The sequence below is a fragment of the Gracilinanus agilis genome, chromosome 4, assembly GCF_016433145.1.
Source record: "Gracilinanus agilis isolate LMUSP501 chromosome 4, AgileGrace, whole genome shotgun sequence".
NCBI classification, from domain to species: domain Eukaryota; kingdom Metazoa; phylum Chordata; class Mammalia; order Didelphimorphia; family Didelphidae; genus Gracilinanus; species Gracilinanus agilis.
This window is the reverse complement of record NC_058133.1, coordinates 158,361,381-158,367,380: the sequence shown is the minus strand read 5'-3', so window position 1 is coordinate 158,367,380 and position 6,000 is coordinate 158,361,381. Positions and strand designations below refer to the sequence as shown.

General features: G+C 40.4%; 1 protein-coding gene across 1 annotated transcript in view; it reads left to right on the top strand.

Annotated features, from left to right (window-relative positions):
* Window positions 1-9: 9 nt before the first annotated feature.
* The window catches only part of TAF5L (TATA-box binding protein associated factor 5 like), a 32,423-nt gene continuing 26,432 nt past the window's right edge, over window positions 10-6,000 (top strand). The window contains exon 1 of the mRNA XM_044673706.1: window positions 10-68. The gene's annotated coding sequence lies outside the window, so the exon portion shown is untranslated. The remainder of the gene's footprint in view (window positions 69-6,000) is intronic.

The following is a 6,000-nucleotide window of genomic DNA, read 5'->3' as shown; positions in this document are numbered from 1 at the left end:
GGAGGCAGAGGCGGCGGGTTCCGGGTGGCTGCAGCGGCAGGAGGAGCCGGAGCCGCCTGGGATGTTCAGTGAGTGTAGGGCTGGCGAGCAGGCTGGCGGGCGGGAAGGAGGGGGGTCGCGAGCCTGAGCGCGCGCAGGCCGAGAGCGGGGCAGCGCTACCGCCGCCGCCGCCCGCCCGCCTCTCTCTGGAGCCGGCGCGCGGGGGTGAGGCCTAGCGTGGGGCACGCGCTGCGGCTACTGCTCCTGGCCGCGTGGGGGGTGGGGGAGGCAGCGGCGGCGGCCCCCGGAGCTCGACCAGCGCCAGGCAGCTGCTGGGACCCCGCACGCCGCCTGCGCCCGGCCTGGTTCGGAAGGAAAGGAGGGAGACGGTGCTCTGGCTGCCCATTCCTTCTCTCATCTGCCTGCCGCTGCCGCCTCCATCTCCTTTCCCGGTGGACACCGACATATCTTCCACGCCGGAGGAGCGGGAGGGACCACTGAGGGGGAATCCGGAGTCGTGATGGGGAAGAGGTTGATTAAAGGACAGCTCCCAAAAGGCGAACCTGGTGGAGCCTGCAATAAACTTTAAGAAAACATTTTCCCCCAGTTACATTTAACAAATTCAAGGTCAAACTGAATAGTCTTCAGTGTGAGTACAGGAGCAAACCTCTCACAAATGACACAAAGTAGAGCAATTAGATTTCTAGACATTTTGCTTCTTCTGGCAAAATGAAGTTCTATGTTATTGAGCAGATGCTGCTGCTCAAAAGTTGTAGGGGGATGTGACTCTCCATCAAGTATGTTAAAAAAAAAAAGATTTATTTTTTTCAGATAAAACATCCGTTAAAAGAGCGGATTGTGAGAATTGCTATCATTCTTAAAGTTAGCGGAAGTCAGTGCAGTAATGCTTTTTCCAGTTTGCTTCCTTTAACCAGTTGTAGTGTTGGTGTTATAAAGTTGATCTTCTAATTTGTATCCTGTGCCTATGACCTGAAGGGAACTCTCCTCTCCTCAGCATCCACATTAAGTTACTTAGACTTGTAAATTATAGAGTCTGACCTTAACATGATAACCCTGGTTGGGAATTTTAGTTGCGTTACAATGTTAATAGTATAATTTCCCCTAAGCTAGTTACCTTGCAGAGCTAGATGATACCAGTATAAGAGGTGAGTGGGTGGGGCCAGGGAGCTAATTAACGTAGAGTAGGGGATTAACCCAACTTCTTAGGAAAATGAAAATGTGGAGCCAACTTGACTGAAATTCATCAGATCAGATGGAACTTAAATCCAGTTCTATGATATTTCTTCCTTCCTAGACTGAATCCTGAAAGAGAACTCTTTTTAACAGGTTTTGTGTTCAGTTTTGATAGCCAGTAGAATGTAGCCTCCCCAGGATAGATTGCCTGCCTTTTCTATTTGTAATTTCAGTGGTTTACACATAGTAAACACATCATCAATGGTTTTTCATTCATACCTTCTATTTTGTATTTGTATCCTCAGCACTTAGCTCAATACCTGTCACATAACAGAAGCATGATAAAAGCTGGTTGACTAATAACCCAGTTAATATAATATTTGATTTTCAATTTGCCTCCCTCTATTAATCATTTATACTTTTTTAAATCTTTTTTTAGAATGTGGATAAGAACATAAACTTATTTTTCCCAAATTGAAGAATCTCACCACAATTAAATATGTGACTTTTGATCATTATGTTGCTTCTTTTCTCATAGTCATATTTTTCTCTTTGTTTCTCTGGGTTTTCCTGATATTACTTACTTGCTTTTGATTCTCCTATTTTTTTGAATGTTCCTCACATTTTGCTTGTTCTTCATTCAGGCTACACATAACCTTGAGTTTGCTTCTAGGTTCTGTCCTGGGCCCTACTCTTCCTCTGTACTGTTTCAAGTTACCTCCTCAGCTCAGTTCAGTTATCATCTCTAAGCACATGATTTCAGATCTGTATTTCCTGCTATAGTTTCTCATCTGAGTTTTGAGTATCCACCTAGATGCCACCTTCCTGGCATCTCAAGATCCAGACAGAACTTCTTATCTTTTCCCCAAAACTCTCCCCTCTTCATACTTATTACTTTTGAAGATACCATCATTCCCTCAACATCAGTATTTACCTCTACTCTACTGATAATACAATCAGTCGCTAAATCTCGTCATTTCTAACTTTGTGATATCATTCCTCTGTGTTCCCTACTTTCTACTTTCTCAGCCACTACCCTACTTCAAAACCTCATAACCTCTTGCCTAGACTATATTAATAACCTTCTCATTGCTTTGTCTTGTACCTCTTCCCACTCAGGTTCATTCACCATATGTTTGCCAAAAGGATTTTCCTAAGACATAGGTCTGACCATGTCATTCCTTCTTCACTAAGCCTTGATAGTTCCTTTCAACCTCCAGGATCAAATATTAAGTCTTAGGTTTGACATTTAAGGATCTTCATAATTGGCCCCTTCATACTATTTATTTCAGTACTAATCCTTACTTCCCTCTATTCACTCTATGGGTCAGTGATATCACCTACTTGCTATTTCTTGCCCATGATGATTTTTCCCTGACTCCCCATTCCTGGAATGTTCTCCCTCTTCACCTCCACCTTTTAACATCTCTTTCAGAATTCAACTCAAATGCTGCCTTCTGCAGGAGGCCTTCCCAGGCCCTCATGACCCACCCCAACCCCCCAGCCACTTGAGCCTTTTCCTTTAAAGTTACCTCCCTTGTGCTCTGTATGTATTATATGTGTATGTAATAATTTACTTATTGTCTCCCCCCCATTAATGTGTATGTTTCTTAAGGGTAGGGACTATGCTTTTACTTTTGCCTTGATTGTATCCCAATGCTTAACCCAATATCTGGTATATAATAAGTCCTCACATATAGAGACTCAAAAGTTTGTTTTTGTGATTTTTTTTCCTTCTATTTATTTTTGTAGATAATGCCACCACCATCTTGATCCTCCACAACTTGACACCTTATAGTCACCTTTGATTATTTCCCTTTTTTCAGCTTACCTGTCTAACCATTTGGCAAATCCTTTCCACTTAGCAGTCTGCCTAATCTATCCCCTACTTTCTACCCTCACTCCAACAACTCTAGTTCTCACCTAAATTATTGGCTCCTAATCAATCTCTTTTCTCCCACTCAATCTGCCTTTCATTCCACTTCCCTGAGAGATTGTGGAATCTCAAAGCTAAAAAAAACCTTAGAGATTATGTAGTCCAATAGATGAGGAAAGCTTAACCCTAATCACATCACTATTCTGCACCCAACTCCATTGCCTTCCAACAGTAAAATATAAACTTCTTGTCTTTCAGCATCCTCCACGTTCTGCCCTGTGTAGCTTTAGCTTATACTGTTTCAAGACACTGTAGACAAAGACAAAAGAAAAAAAAGAAACAGCCCCTGCCTCAAGGAACTAGCATTCTATATATCAGTGTCTTTAAATATTTAGTAAGCACCTGCCAGGCACTGTACTAAGGATACAAAAGGAGACAAAAGATAGCGCCTACCCTCAAGAAGCATCATCTAATGGGGGAGACAGCCTGAAAATAAACAGATTCAAAACAAGGTATATGTCCCGTAAATAGGAAGTAATAACAGAGGGAAGGCAGTAGAATTGAGAGGAGTTGGGGAAGATTTCCTATAGAAGGCAAAATTGGAGTTGAGCCTTAAAGGAAGCCAAGGGAGGTCAGAAGTTGGAGAGGCTGCATTCCTGTTATGAGGGATAGCTAAAGAGAATGGCCAGAGCTGAAAGACAGATTGATTAGTTCTTGGAACAACCAGGAGGCCAGTGTCACTGGATCAAAGGATCATAGACTATGGTGGGGGGAGGAGGGGGAAGAATAAAGTAGAAGATTGAAAAGGTGATAGCTATGTTTTGAAGGCTTCAATGCCAAACAAATCATTTTGTATTTGATCCTGGAGGAAATAGGAAGCCACTGGGCTTTATTGAGTCTGAGTATGACATGATTGGACTCACCTTTTAGGAAAATCATTTTAGTGGGAGAATGAAGGATGGGTTGGAATAGGGAAAAACTTGAGGCAGGCCAACCCACTGGCATGAGGCTATTGCAATAATTCAGGAGTCAAGTGATGAGGGTCTGCACTAGAGTGATGGCAATATGAGAAGGGAGCATATTCAAGAAATGTTGCAAAGTAAAAAACAGGTATGCAGATAAGTAAACAAAATATATACAAAGTAATTTTTTGTGAGGGATTCCCCCTGATAACATGGAGATTAAAATCAAGAGGCATTTGAAGTGAAACCTGAGAAAACCTAGTGTGTGAAAAGAAAACATCAATATGAAAACATTGTTCCAGACTTGGGGAGAAAACTGTGCAAATCTTTTCCCAGTTCCATTGCCTTTGCTTATATTATCCATAATACTTTGAAACTTCTTTAGTCAAACCTTTCTCACTTTTTCTAAAGAACTAAATCAGATACCACTTCTTGAATGAAGCCTTCTGTAATCTACCCCATTCACCTCAAGTGAAAATCATTCTTCTCAAATATCTTTATCATATATATTCCTATGACTTGTGTTAATAGGTTGATACATTGTTGTAACAATAGATACCTCTCAACAAACAGCACAAAGTACTTTGTCCAAAAATATTTACATAAAGCCACTAATAATTGATCACTTGTAACTAATAGCACATGTCACTTTCTCCTTTTGAATTGTTAACATAATGGGAAAATGTGTCTCTTTTGAGCCTCTTTAAATTCCTTGTGTCATTTTGTCTCTATTTTCCCTTCTCTTAGGTAAATTCTCATTAACTGGCATGGGACTTGCCCAAGCTCCTGCCCTAGCAGGCAAGGGCAACAGCTCTTCAGAAAGGATCACTTGTTTAATCAAGAACTGGCTATAATTCTCTTTTCTCCCTCTTCTCCCTCCTCATTAAAAGTTCCTTGGGAGTAAGACTATTGTCTCTATCTATATACCCCCTATGTCTGGCACAATGCCTTTCATACATTAGACTGTTAATGGATTTTTGAATTTTTAGATTTTTATAGGGTTTTTTAAAACTGGATAATGTGTTAGAGCTCTTAAAGCCACCTGTGTGCAAAGCCCTTTATGTAGCCTTTATTTTGATGTTTAATGATAAGGTTAATAGATAAAATAGGGAACTCAAATTATATTGAATTTTAGCTTAACTATTTGAAATAAGTTGCTTCCCCTCTCCTCCAGCCCCCAACAAATGATTAGAAAACAAATCTATTCTCCAACAACAAACAAATTCTCCAACCCTTGATCCCATAATAAAACTCCCAATTTTTGAAAGAATCATTTATTTTCTGACAGTAATGGATTTATGCTAGGCCATAAACACTTTTACCCTGTGGTCTTTCTAATCAACCACTGCATTTGTAAGATAACAAAGGTTAAGGATATGGTCTATGACTACAGAAGAAAAGAAAGGTAATATGGCACAAAGAATCATACATAGGATCTCAGGCTTACCACCGTACTCAAAATGAGCTTACTGACATAATTTGACTTGATTCTAACTTTTTAGATGAATTAAAGTTATTGCTACCTGATTTCACTTCTATGAAATTGTAACTCACCCATGGGGGAGCATTTGGGTTAGTCTGTAGTTTGAGTTAGCAATTCTTTTTGGAATAGCTTCCACTGAAGTCATGCTTCAGTGCCTCATTGTGGTGTAGAAATGGTTCTTCTGGGTTCCTGAAGACCATACCAGAAGAGTTCAATCTCAGAATCAAAAGGGACAAGGGCCTTAGAAACCATCTACTATAACCTATATACAAACAAGCATCCCTTTAATATAGCATACCACAGATACTCAAAAGAGGTAAGACTAAGTTGTAGAGTCATTGTGATCTGTGTTAATGGGAATAGGACATAGACAAAACTCGTAGGTCTGTGAGGTGGTTATCTAGATACCCATTTTTTCTATTAACTTGGATATTTTCAATTTGTGTAGATAATCTTCCATTTTTGTTAAATTCTGTTTTGATGACATAATTGTATATAGTGGGTTC